This window comes from Mizuhopecten yessoensis, unplaced genomic scaffold, assembly GCF_002113885.1.
Source record: "Mizuhopecten yessoensis strain PY_sf001 unplaced genomic scaffold, ASM211388v2 scaffold10849, whole genome shotgun sequence".
Lineage (NCBI taxonomy): Eukaryota > Metazoa > Mollusca > Bivalvia > Pectinida > Pectinidae > Mizuhopecten > Mizuhopecten yessoensis.
The window spans coordinates 379,392-393,863 of record NW_018408752.1 but is presented as its reverse complement, the minus strand read 5'-3'; the positions used below and the strand labels follow the sequence as shown (position 1 = coordinate 393,863).

Here is a 14,472-nt window from a genome sequence, read left to right as displayed (position 1 = left end):
AATACCCTGGCCAAGTTCAAGAGGGACATAAAAACTCACCTCTTCACGTCTGCATTTTAGAATCTTTGCAAAGACGTCATGTAAATACCACCCTTTTATTTGTTCAATTATGTGCACATTGCTTGTTAAATGTATGAAAGTGATTGCAAGCCTTTGTTGTTTGTTTTCACAATTATAACCATTACTATTATCCATATTTTGTAAAGCGCCTTAGAGTAATTTTACAAATTATATAGGGCGCTATATAAATGCTGTGTATTATTATTATTATTGATATGATTATGCATCAGCTCAAGAATCTACTCATCTGAGGAGTTGAAAAAAACTGTAACCAACTTTTTTTTCTGTATGTGATTTTGGAAAAATGTATACAAAATGAGTTAACACATACATGTTACCATACCTGTAATTTACCAATGTTTTATCGTACAGTTCTGCTTTGTGTCGAGAGTCCGAGAAAGTTATCATCAATTATTTCATTACATTTTCTGTTAACAAGGCGTATGAAAATGCCTACAATGTACTGTTGAACGTTAAAAAATACACGCTGTTTTTCGTGACAGATATTTCGCCAGCTGTACATTTTGGGATGCACTGATTTTACATTAGAAAGTTCAATTAAACGGACGTAGTCATATCAACTGACAAATCTTCTACTTATATTATTTTATATTCAAATATACGTAAAACCTTACTTTGTAAGGCAATGCTACACATATTTAAAAGCCCATTCTTAATTCTATCAAAACATATAGCGTCAGAACAAGCATGTAAGAAACTAAGCTACTGAGGCTGATCGACTGAGATCCCAGGTGACGAGGGTTTTGAAATCACTAAGAAGAACGGGTCGCACTCCAACAATTAGGCAGAGACAAATCTATTACCATACGACCAACTGACAAGGGGAAGACAACAGTTGTCATGGACACCGACGATCATGAGGTCAATGTCATAACAATGCTACAGAACAACAAGACATGAAAAGCTGCAGACCACTCCAACTCAAAAGTTTAAAAGGCGTCTCATAGCCATCCTGTCAAAATTAAAACAAGAGAGTAAGATTACCGAAGGCCAATACAGATATCTGTATCTCACAGCAGAGAACACACATAGTATATATTTGACACCCAAGATCCACAAACAGGGAAACACACTGAGGCCTATTGTGGACCACACTGGATCCATTGGTAACAATATTTCCAGATCATTAGCAGACATTCTTGGACCGCTATAGTAGGTAAATCGGAACACCATGTAAAGAATTAGAAACATCTAGCGGAAGCTATGTCTACCATCTTAGAGTTAGACAGATCATAGCGCAAAAACACAAACCTTTACATTCAGGACTTCATGTATATGCTGAATTTGTCCTGACAACAACATATTTTAGTTTCCGAAACAACAGCGCTTCGGCACTGCTATGGGTAGTCCATTGTCTCCCATTGTGGCCAATTTGTTCATGGAACAACTGGAGCAAGAATCAATAGCCACTGCCCCATATAATGCAAGAGTAGCTTATGGAAACGATATATTGACCACATACTTGAGATAATCAAGAACGGGTTACAGAAGGATTTGACACCCATGTGAACACCAAAGATGCCACTAACAACATGCGAGGAAGAAACTAACGGCACAATGCCCTTCCTAGACACTCTACTGGTTAAGAAAGAAGACGGAACCGTGAAGGTTTTGGTCTATAAAAAAAAGACCCATACGGACAATACCTGAAATTCAAATCTCACCATAATTTGCACCAGAAATTACGCGTCGTACGCACATTGCTCAACAGATGTGATACAATAGTCACAGAACAGGACAAAACACAAGAGCAGAATCACAAGGCTAGGGCAATGAAAACATGTGCATAATGGGCCCTAAAAGGGGTAAAAAAAAAACAGTGTCAAAGTAAGGGAATGAACAAGAAAAGACCAATCAAGGATGAGAACAAAACCAAAGGTCAAGTGGTCATCCCGTATATAAAGGGTATATCCGAAACCATCCGGGGGATATATCGCGGTAATCGCATAGCAACAGCCATGAAGCCCAACAAGACGCTTCGCAATATCCTATTACACTATAAGGATAAAACACCTAAAGAAAACGTCGCAGAATACGTATACAAAATAGGATGTAAAACTGCAACGCATCGAATATTGGAGACACTGGAAGGCGATTTGGGGTCCGCCTTGGTAAACACTGGAAAGATACGGAAACCCAAGAAGGTAGGAAATTCACCAGATCAGAAAGGAAGCAGTCGGAGTCACAGATAAATATTACGGCAATCACAGACCATGCCACACAGAAAAATCATGTGATTTACTGGGATAACTCCAAAGTTTTGGACAGAGAGCAATCTGTTCAAGCGGCAGATAAAGGAAGCCATCTGGATACGGCGCAGTGGGCCGGTTCTAAATCGATCGAGATGAGGGGACTCATGGACTCTCGCACATTTATGACCAAGTATTAAACAAAGCGTAGCTGAATCGAGTCATTTCGGTTCATATTTAACATACGCTTACAGCATAGCCGAATCGACAAAGATTTTGTAGACAACTCGTACACATTTTACACCTTTGTGTGCATACGCTTCACTGGTCATTTGTCTGATGAAAGTGACAGTGTACATGTCGTTCTAGTCATCGAAACGTCACATAGAAAATCTTATTGGTTGTGTTAAAAGAACTTTTCAAAATTGAATTCAATTCATTGTACCTATCTTCAATTGAATTGAACCTATCTCGAATTATATTTAATCTATCTTCAGTTGAATTGAACCTACTTATTCAATTAGTTGAATAATTAATTAAATATATGTTACTTTGGAATTCCGTATATCTATGAAACGCCAAATTAACATATATTCAATTAATTGCACATATCAAATAATTGAAGAAAAGTACAATTTAATTTGAGATAAGTACAATTCAACTGAGGATAGGTTCAACTCAATTGAAGATAGGTTTAATTCGTCATATTTGAACCAATCGTTAATTGAATTGAACCAATCTTCAAATGAATTAAACATATCTTCAATTGAATTGCACTTTTCTACAATTGCATTGTACATTTTTTCAATTATTTGAAGATAGGTGCAATTATTTATTCGAAGGGAGTTCAGCATATAATATATAAATGTTTATTTGCCTTCATATGTCATAAGGATACATATAATTAGATAACCCGATGTTAAGTGATATGTAACACAGTATTTCAATTGTAACCATAAACATTCAAGTGTTTGTAGGTGTGTTCAACAACAAAACCACGTCATTGTCTACATACTTAAATCTTAAAGTTAAAGCAAGTAGCTTTATTTATTGATGCACAGTCTCCGTGTACTGGTCTTACAACTCAACTTGTTTAGATGTCGATCGTGGTGATAAAAACAACTTATCTGCAATGACCCATTCGGAACACCTCGCCTTTGCTACCTAGCATAGTTTCGTAGAAAATGACGAAAGGGTATTCCGAATGGGTCATTGCAGATAAGTTGTTTTTATCACCACGATCGACATCTAAACAAGTTGAGTTGTAAGACCAGTACACGGAGACTGTGCATCAATAAATAAAGCTACTTGCTTTAACTTTAAGACTTTAAGACCGTCCTAGTCTCGTTCAACCAGACTCTTGTTGCCTGCGCAAGCTTCGCCGAACAGAGAGTTTGGTCAAACCAAGTGCTTTCGTTTTGTGACATCAAAACGAGGCTTACCAGAATTCTGGTAAATGATTCCATAGGTCAAAGGTAGACACACCCTTTTTTACTTTTGAAGTCAGAATTTGAGTTGCGCAAAATTCCATCAAATATTTTAATTCATGAAAAAACTACCTGTACATGCATTCCTGAAGTATCAATGTTTTCACTATTAACTAGAAAATGCTTCAAAAAGAATGATTTCATGTATTTTCATTGGATATTTTACAATAATTCATGAAGCTAACAAGGCTATTGATACAAGTCAAGCCAGATTACCTGAGTGAGAACTTGTAGGTGTTTTAAATGGTGTACAGGTAAAATCTCACTTGCTTTGCATGCTTTTTCCGACTTCAGCCAGCCTTGTTGGTTTTGTGCTCAGTTATGATTTATTCAGTGGAAATATATGGCAATATTCTGGAGATATGACACATTTTCTAACATTGTTCTTGATAATAGTGAATACGGGTACTTCAAGAAGGCATGTATAGGTAAGTTTTTTTCATTAATTTCATTATTCATTGAAATGTTTAATGGCGTTTACATAACGTCCGGAAACGAAAGTAAAAAAAACTCTGCCCTCTGGTGATGGTTATTTTAAAGTACTGTGTTTGACCAGACTCTTGAATTACAAGTGATCAAGCGTCTGGTTGAACGAGACTATGACCGTCCCAGAATGTCACCTAAGATGACACCTAAGTGGGATTACTTAACTTTAAGAAAGGATTGTTAAATAACACCTAGACCTATTTCACGGACAACAACCAGCAACTTGGCAAAGACCGTAGTTTACTTTCCAGTGTTTACAACTACTGCAATTAAATAGCTCATATATGATGTTAATTATAAACTCAATCAAGGGAAACAGGCAAACTAGAATGTTAAAGCACTTCAAAAGTCTGAAGTTGTTTATATTATATTCCATTTTTCAAAGAAATACTTTTAAGTGGGAAAAAAATATCTTATTTAGAAAATCAAAAGTTCATTGGGTAAACCTATTAGAACGTCATATTCTTTTCAACAAACGTTAACTATGTAATTCAAGTAGAAACATAAGGCAATGGAAATCAACTTGTTCAGATAATTTTTAATGTTATCTTTAAAGAAATGTAAGACGAAAAATATTCATGCCTTTCATATCCGGCATTGAATCCACACTGGATGGTATTTTTTCCACAGCACTTAGCTTGGCTGCACTACAGCCTTGTCCGAATCCTTCCTCGAGATCTTCAATTGAAACGTAAAATGGAGGACCTTTGTTCGGATCTCGATCTGGTGTTTCGAGCAAGTAACCAATACCTGGATGTATAAGTGTTCTCATGAGCTCGATATACCTTTTCTGGTCTGCAGGTGTCATAGCTTCTAATGAACCTCGATCCCAGATGCCGCTAAATCCAGATTCTACTTCCGTCGAAAATAAAAACAAGTCACAGCAATAAAGCTTGATTTTGTTGTCATGTGACCGGTATAGCTTCCCTTTCAAAGCGGGGACGTCCTCCGTGATATAGTCAATATTTTGTTCAGAAAAAAATTCCTTCACTGCAATTTCAGAGGCTTCCAATCCGACAACTTCGTTCCCTCTGTCTGCTAGCCATTTGATATCGACAGTCTTCCCACAAAGGGGTACAAATATTTTGTTCTTTGCTGTCGGTGACGAGGTCAGTATTTCCAGATATTTTTCCAGTGCTTCGTGGACGTCACTTCGATGCCAGGGAACGGTATTTTTCTCCCAACAACCCATCCACCCTTGCATTGTTTTGTCGTCCATTCCAGCTATCAGCACGTGGTCGTAGACCTAAATCAATTGAAATATATTCCGTCTTTGCGTATTGCAGAGTTATCTTCTCTTGAGAGCAGGTATTGATTGTTACGTCATTGGTTTGTGTGAGAAAATTACGTCGTTTTCTCAAAAATTGATGACGTTACTCTCACAAACAAGTGACGTAACAATCAACACCCGCTCCCAAGAGAAGATACCTCTGCAATACGCAAAGACGGAATAGATTACTTTAGTCCATGCCAGCATATTACTATTTTATTGGTGTGCGTGGCGTTTGGAAATTGATGAAACCGGTGGCATGCCTTTTAAGCACAACATCAAACTGGTTACCTATACATTTACAGTTGTGTTACGATCGTAACAGGACACGCACTTTCTCATGTTTTTGTTACGAACGAATATTTAACATGGTCCATACCCTTATCGAATTAAGTTCACTTCAACCCTTTTAGGTATACTGGCTGTGAGGATAAATTTATAATCTTAGCCACTCCAATTGCAACTGAAATCTATTTGAGGTATTTTAAATCGGAAATATAAGTTGTGTTTTGTTCGTAACATTTGACCTGGTATCTGTGTTACATAAGCAACATTTACAAAAATGTATCAAATGTCCATTGGCTTTTACCTAACTCTTAAGTTATAAAACTTTAATGCAATTAACTTTAATAACTACAAAATTAAATGATTTCTATGTTAATATGTGGTATCAAATATGTGCATTTTTTTACGTAGTAGTTTCGTGGGTAACAGTGTCCTTATTGAAGTCTTGCATTTTTCTCTCAAAATAACTAGTTACAAAGATCTCCAATTTTGAGAAAACTGTATTATTTGTTCAACTGGAATAATAACCTAATTACTGAACAAATTACCTGACAAATAAATACAAAAAAACACATTCTGAAAATTTGGTGTTGAAGTCAAACTTTCTGGAACATGACTGGATTTTGCCTCATTATATACGAGACCTATAATACGTGTAAATCTACAGGACTAGAAATTGAAAATAAAATATGGTACTGATGACACCTATTGACAGATCCAATACAATGCGATATAAAGCTATGACTATGAAAAATACACTACTCTGTAATCGTTCTTTCGTAATAACCACTAACCTTGTTTATGAACCTCTGTGAACAACCTTTCGTAAACAGCGTTCCGCTTACTGTGTACTACGCTGTTGGCTGTGTATCGGCTACATATGTAGGTCGCGTTCCACATATACAGGCCTACGAGTAAGGACATGCATGGCAGCGCTGGGTAGCACTTGATGTGGTGGTAGGTAAATACTGTACGCCGTTCCCGGACCCGGACTAAAACCCCGTACCAGAAAAATAGAGATATTGTTATTTCTCAACACGCCGTTCCCGGACCCGGACTAAAATCCCGTACCAGAAAAATAGAGATATTGTAATTTCTCAACACGCCGTTCCCGGACCCGGACCCGGACTAAAATCCCGTACCAGAAAAATAGAGATATTGTAATTTCTCAACAACGAGATCGTTATTTTCATTGGTTTAAAGTTTAATCAAACCAAACAATCATTTTCTAAATCATAGAACCATTTTTTTCAAGTAATTATAAATGAAACCATTTTTTCTAATGATAACCAATCATTATGATAATCATGATTTTTTATTTCGTGAACTATTATTAATCTTATATATAAAGCTTAACAAAAAATGGCCACTTATGTAGAACCGTGTCCTCGTCGCAGAGCCTGGTAACATTCTTATAAATGTAAGAGTGGCTAAGAGTTTTACTTGATAACGACATAGCTTGATAGAGTGATCTCCCCTAGCAAGGGTACGGGAGTAAACAAAACACCCGCGATCTTCGCCCGTGAACATAATAAAGTCGATATTTCAAGGTCGTTTTTTCCCATTTAAACTCGATATAATTACAAACAATAATGCATTTTTGTCTATATTTCGGACAATATGTAAAATTTAGTAATTTTCACGGTTGACTGCGGCGTACAAGATTTATCCCCTTGAAATAATCAGATGATCAAAAAACATTTTTGTAACTGTCACATTTAGAAAATAATGTTTGAAATTATCGTATAATTTAATTAAAATATAAACGATCGCGTTGATTAGAAATTAAAATATCTTTATAATCATGGCACGGGGTTTTAGTCCGGGACCGGCGTACAATTTTCACTAACACCCTTTAATGTATGACCTCGGTGCTGATTGGCTTCTAAATTTAACGGACCAATCAGCGCCGAGGGCACAAAAGTAGGGCTCTGTTCAGATTTCTGATCGTCAGCCTGACCAGTTTGAAAACTGGACTCGGGTGTCCGACATGATAATGTTAGGCCATGAACTATCATACAAGTAAGTTTGAAGATTGAATAGCGGACATGCCGTGTGTTTTGCGCTACCCACTAGGGATTTAGCGTACGTGTCATCCCGTGGACAGGAGTGTCTGACCTAGCTGCGATAACGTAGCTTTCTGACGACGAAACATTTTTAGCTCACCTGCCCGAAGGGCAAGTGAGCTTATGCCATGGTGCGGCGTCCGTCGTCCGTCCTCGTCCGTCAACTTTTCCTTTCAACAACTTCTTCTGAAGAACGGTCAGGCCCTAGAGTCATGATATTTGACTGAAAGCTTTGTTGGAAGGAGCCTGACAAAGTTTGAGAACGAAAATGACCTTGACCTACTTTCAAGGTCACAGGGGTCAAATATGTCAAAAACTTCAAACGACTCCTTCTGAACAACTAAAAAGTATAGAATCTTCATATTTGGCTGATGGATTCCTGGGATGGAGCTCAACAAAGTTTGAGAATGAAAATGACATTGACCTACTTTCAAGGTCACAGGGGTCAAATGTGTCAAACACTTTAAACGACTTCTTCTGAAGAACTGAAAGGTATAGCATCTTTATATTTGATTGATGGCTTCCTGGGATAGAGCCCGGCGAAGTTTGAGAATGAAAATGACCTTGACCTTCTTTCAAGGTCACAGGGGTCAAATACTTCAAACGAATTCTTCTGAAGAACTGAAAGGAATAGAATCTTTATATTTGGCTGGTGGCTTCCTGGGATAGAGCCCAACAAAGTTTGAGAATGAAATTTAGTTTGACCTACTTTCAAGGTCACAGCAGCCAAATATGTCAAATGCCTCAAACGACTTCTTCTGAAGAACTGAACGGTATAACATCTTTATATTTGATTGATGGCTTCCTGGAATAGAGCACGGCAAAGTTTGAGGATGAAAATGACCTTGACATTCTTTCAAGGTCACAGGGGTCAAATGTGTCAAACACTTCGAACAACTTCTTCTGAAGAACTGAAAGGTAAAGAATCTTTATATTTGGCTAGAGCCTTCCTGGGATAGAGCCCGACAAAGTTTGAAAACGAAAATGACCTTGACCTACTTTCAAGGTCACAGGAGTCAGATATGTCAAATGCTTAAAACGACTCTTCTAAAGAACTGGAAGGTATAGAACCTTAATATTTGGCTGATTATTTCCTGTGAAAGAACCAAACAAAGTTTGCGAATAATGGTTCAAACTACTTCTGAAGAAGAATTGAAAGGCATAAAATTATAATATTTGACTGGTGACTTCCTGAGATAGAGTTCACCAAAGTTTGCGAATGAAAATGACCTCAACCTACTTTAGAGGTCACAGAGGTCAACAACATTTTAAAGAATTTGTTCTCAAGAACTAAAAGGAATGGATTTGGCTGGTAGCATTTTGGAATAGAGCTAACCAATTTGAGAAGGAAAATGACATTGACCTTCTTACAAGGTCACATGGGAAAATATGTCAAGCAACTTCTGAAGAAGAATCAAAAAGCAAAAAAGTTTTATAATATTTTGCTGGTAGTTTCAACAGATGGAGCCAACAAAGTTTGTGAGGGAAATATTTTTAGTGCAACATAATATTTAATGAGAATATTTTGCTATGACTGCTTAAATATTCAGGTGAGCGATACAGGCCCTCTTGGGTCTTTTGTTGATATATTGCGTCCCTGGCAGAGGAGGCCGGGTATTAATATTAGTACTATGTTTGACCCTGTGGTCCGACCAACTGACATTTGACCATTTTTAGCTCACATGGTCCGAAGGCCGTCCGTCCGGCGTCTACTTTTTACTTTAAACAACTTCTACTGAATAACCAAGAGACCCAGGCTTATGATATTTTGCCAGTAGCATGCTGGGATGAAGGGCTACCAAGTTTGTTCAAATGAATGACCTTTGCCCGATTTCAAGGTCACAGGGGTCAAATATGTTAAAATCTGAATAACCAGAACACCAAGTTTGGCCAGAAGGATGTTGGCGTGAAGATTGTTCAAATGAATGACCTTCGTCCATATTCAAAGTCACAGGGGTCAATTGTCTTGAAAACCTTTAAACATCTTCTTCTGTTTAACTAAAAGGTCCAGGGCGATGATATCTGGCATGAAGGATGTTTGCATGAAAGGCTACCAAGTCTGTTCAAACAAATGACCTTCACTCATATTCAATGTCAAAGGGTTCAATTGTCTAAAAAACCTTTAAACGACTTCTTCTTTATAAACAAAAGGTCCAGGGTGATGATGTTTGACCAGAAGGATGTTGGCATGAAGGGCTACCAAGTTTGTTCAAATGAATGCCCTTTGCCCATATTCAAGGTCACAGGGGCCAATTGTCTTGAAAACCTTTAAACGACTTCTGATGTTTAACCAAAAGGTCCAGGGTGATATCTGGCAAGAAGGATTTTGGCATGAAGGGCTACAAAGTTTGTTCAAATCGATGACCTTAGTCCATATTCAAGGTCACAGGGGTCAATTGTCTTGAAAACCTTTAAACAACTTCTTCTATATAACCAAAGGTCCAGGGTGATGATATTTGGCCAGAGGGGCTACCAAGTTTGTTCAAATGGATAACCTTCGTCCATATTCAAGGTCACAGGGGTCAATTGTCTTGAAAACCTTTAAACGACTTCTGATGATTAACCAAAAGGTCCAGGGTGATATCTGGCAAGAAGGATTTTGGCATGAAGGGCTACAAAGTTTGTTCAAATCGATGACCTTCGTCCATATTCAAGGTCACAGGGGTCAATTGTCTTAAAAACCTTTAAACAACTTCTTCTTTCTAAACAAAAGGTCCAGGGTGATGATATTTGACCAGAAGGATGTTGGCATGAAGGGCTACCAAGTTTGTTCAAATGAATGACCTTTACCCATATTCAAGGTCACAGGGGTCAATTGTCTTGAAAACCTTTTAACAACTTCTTCTATATAACCAAAGGTCCAGGGTGATGATATTTGGCCAGAGGGGCTACCAAGTTTGTTCAAATGGATGACCTTCGTCCATATTCAAGGTCACAGGGGTCAATTGTCTTGAAAACCTTTAAACGACTTCTTCTATATAACCAAAAGATCCAGGGTGATGATATTTGGCCAGAAGGTATTGGCATGAAGGGCTACCAAGTTTGTCCAAATGGATGACCTTTGCCATATTCAAGGTCACATGGGTCAATTGTCTTGAAAACCTTTAAAGGACTTCTTCTGATTAACCAAAAGGTCCAGGTTGATGATATTTGGCCAGAAGGATGTTTGCATGAAGGGCTACAAAATTTGTTAAAATGAATGAATTTTCCCATATTCAAGGTCACAGAGATCCAATATGTTGCCCATGTGAGCTTATGCCTATCGCGTCGTCTGTCCCTCAACTTTTTCTTTTGAACGACTTCTTCTGAAGAACTGTAGGACCTAGGGTCAAGATATTTGGCCAGTAGGTACCTGGGATGGAGTGCTATAAAGGGTCCTCATTGATACTTTCAAGGTCACTGGGGTCAAATATGTTAAAAATTTCAAACCCTAATATCCTAAGAACCATTTGGACTAGAGTCACGATACTTGGGTATGTTATGTAGACCAGCAGTGCGAATATTTTTCTCAATTACAGTAGTGAGGTCAAAGGTCTACTTTAAATGCTAGTCAGTCGGGGATCAAATGTCAACTTTGGTTAAAAGCTTTAATAAGCTTCTTCTCAAGTTCCATAAGGCCCAGGGTCATGATATTTGGCCAGTAGGTACCTGGTATGTAGTGCTAAAAAATTCCTCATTAAAATTACCTTGACCTTCTTTCAAGGTCAAAGCAGTTAAAAATTTCAAACAATAATATCCTAAGAACCATTTGAACTAGAGTCATGATACTTGGGTATGTTATGTAAACAAGCAGTGCAAATATTTTTTTCAGTTACAGTTATGAGGTCAAAGGTCAACTTTAAGTGCTAGTTTGGGGTCAAATGTCAACTTTGGTTAAAAGCTTTAACAGTCTTCTTCTCAAGTTCCATAAGGCACAGGGTCATGATATTTGGCCAGTAAGTACCTGGGATGTAGTGCTATGAAATTTCCTCATTAAAAAGACCTAGACCTTCTTTGAAGGTCACAGGGGTCAAATATGTTAAAAATTTCAAACAATAATATCCTAAGAACCATTTAGACTAGTCATGATACTTGGGTATGTTATGTAGACCAGCTGTGTGATTTTTTTTCTTCATTATAGTAGTGAGGTCAAAGGTCAACTTTAAGTGCAATTCGGGATTCAAAGGTCAATATGGGTTAAAAGCTTTAAAATCAAAATTTTAAAAATTTTAAGTTTCAAACAACAATATCTTCAGAACCATTTAAGAGTTGTTAAAATGTCTTGTGTTCTAGTTACCAAATTTGGTCTTAAATTACCTATATGTCAGTTGCATGTAACAAAAAAAATTGGTGAGAGAAACAGGCCCTATGGGCCTCTTGATTTGTTAGCTCTATCCCAAAAAGCTACCAGCCAAATCCTATGAATCCATTTGGTTCTTCAGACATTTTCATTTGCAAACTTTGGTGAGCTCTTTCCCAGAAATCATCAGAAGTCATTTGATGTTTTTTGACATATTTGACCTTTAAAGTAGGTCAAGGTCTTTTTCAAACTTTGTTGGGCTCTATCCCAGGAAGCCACCAGCCAAATATGATGATTCTATACCTTTACGTTCTTCAGAAGAAGTCGTTTGAAGTGTTTGACACAGTTGAAACCCGAGAACTTGAAAGTTCACCGCTGTGACCTTAAAAGTAGGTCAAGGTCAATTTAATTCTCAAACTTTGTCGGGTTCTTTCTCAGCGAAATATGAAGATTCTATACGATTCAGTTCTTCAGAAGAAGTCGTTTGAAGTGTTTTGACACATTTAACCCCTGCGTCCTTGAAAAAAGGTCAAGGTCATTTTCATTCACAAACTTTGTTGGGCTCTAGCTCAGGAAGCCACCAGCCAAATATGAAGATTCTATACCTCTTAGTTCTTCGGCAGAAATTGTTCGAAGCGTTTCACTTACTTGACCGCTGTGACCTTTAAAGTAGTTCAAGGTCATTTTCGTTCTCGAACTTTGTTCGTTCTTCAGAAGAAGTTGTTTAAAGGAAATGCTGACGGAAGACGGTTGCCGCAACATGTCATTAACTCAATTGCCCTCCTGGCAGGCGAGCTAAAAACCATATATAAGACAGCACATCACACAGGGAGTGTTTCCATTCTATGACCTTATTGATTTCCCACATTTTGAAAAACGAAAATTACAGGAGTTAATGTTTTTCATCACTGTAGACCATAATGGACTCATATCTGAAGTATCCGTTGCACAAATACAGTGTTAACAGAAAAGAAAAAGAAGGTAGGAGAGAACAGAAAAGATAAGATACAAAATGCTGTAATGGGGAAAGCAGATTTTTTTTCTATTCAGTGACCATTAACAGAGACGTATATAATGGCTTTATATGTCTCTGGCTTAAAGAAGACACGAAGAAATGCCCGATTCTGCAAAGGGCTCCACATCAGTCGCCTCTTATGATAACATGTAGTGGTATGTGTATAATGTTGCAGATCTGTTCTTTCCCAGAACCTCCTTGTTGTAGGAACATGATGAAGCAAATCATGTACACTTCCTCAATGTATGACTCACCTGTTATATAACGGTGTAGGAAAAATATATCTTTAATTTGAAATACTAATCTCTGTTAACTCATCAGGTGTCAGATGTTATCATTAATTCAAGCTACAATTTAAACAGCCTTTCATCCCTCCAAGCTTTGTGCATAATATAATTACAGTACTATAATCATTGTAGTTCCTTTAATAGAAGAAGAAGTTTGCAGTTTTCAAAACATCCGACCTTGAATATTGGGCCAGGTTATTTATTTGGACAGCTACATGCACCCAACACCGATTGCTTCATTGAGGTTTCCTATCTTCATAACACGGGAGGTCACACATGATGACAATGTTGAAGTGCCATTTAAGATTTAACCCTTTCATCACTGTAAACCATAATGGACTCATCCAGGTCAAAGCATGGTAGAGTCTACTGAAATTACATAGGGGTGAAAGGGTCAATTGAGCTGTCACCCTGGCAACTTGGCTTGCATGTCAAACTATCGACATATGAAGATTTTAACACATTCGAACCCTTCATAATGGCATGGGTCAAGGTAATGTTTTGAAAAGCCTCTCAACCCAGCATGTTTCAGGCTAAATAAGAGCTGATGGTTCTTTAGGGGAAGTTGTTTATAGAAGAAAGTTGCGGACCACCAGATTACCTGCCATGACATAAGCTCATAGGTCCTTTGCCTCAGGTAATATAACAAGAGATCCCAGAGGGATCTTGGCGCCCACCATCGTACCATCTTTATTAGTACTATGTCAGTTTGATCTTTTCTCTTATCTCTTTGATCAGTTTTTTGTCTATCTGCCATTTTAATCTGTCTTTTGATTAACCTCGAAAGTTAAAATACACAACTAAGGACCAAGGAGAACCTACATATTAAATTTGATATGCACAACTAAGAACCAGGAGGAACCATTATGCAAAATTTGAGAAAGATCCCTCGAATACTTTTTGAGCAATAGCACTAATAAAATTTTACTCCCGAATTCAATATAGCCACCTTCCCGCTATCTTGGTTTCATCCCAAAAAATCAAAATGCATAACAAGGGACCATAGGGAACCTTTATGTGAAATTTG

At 37.6% G+C, this 14,472-nt stretch overlaps 1 pseudogene; it reads right to left on the bottom strand.

Moving 5' to 3' along the window:
- Positions 1-4,761: 4,761 nt before the first annotated feature.
- On the bottom strand, positions 4,762-6,791 carry LOC110463000 (annotated as a pseudogene).
- Positions 6,792-14,472: the final 7,681 nt, after the last annotated feature.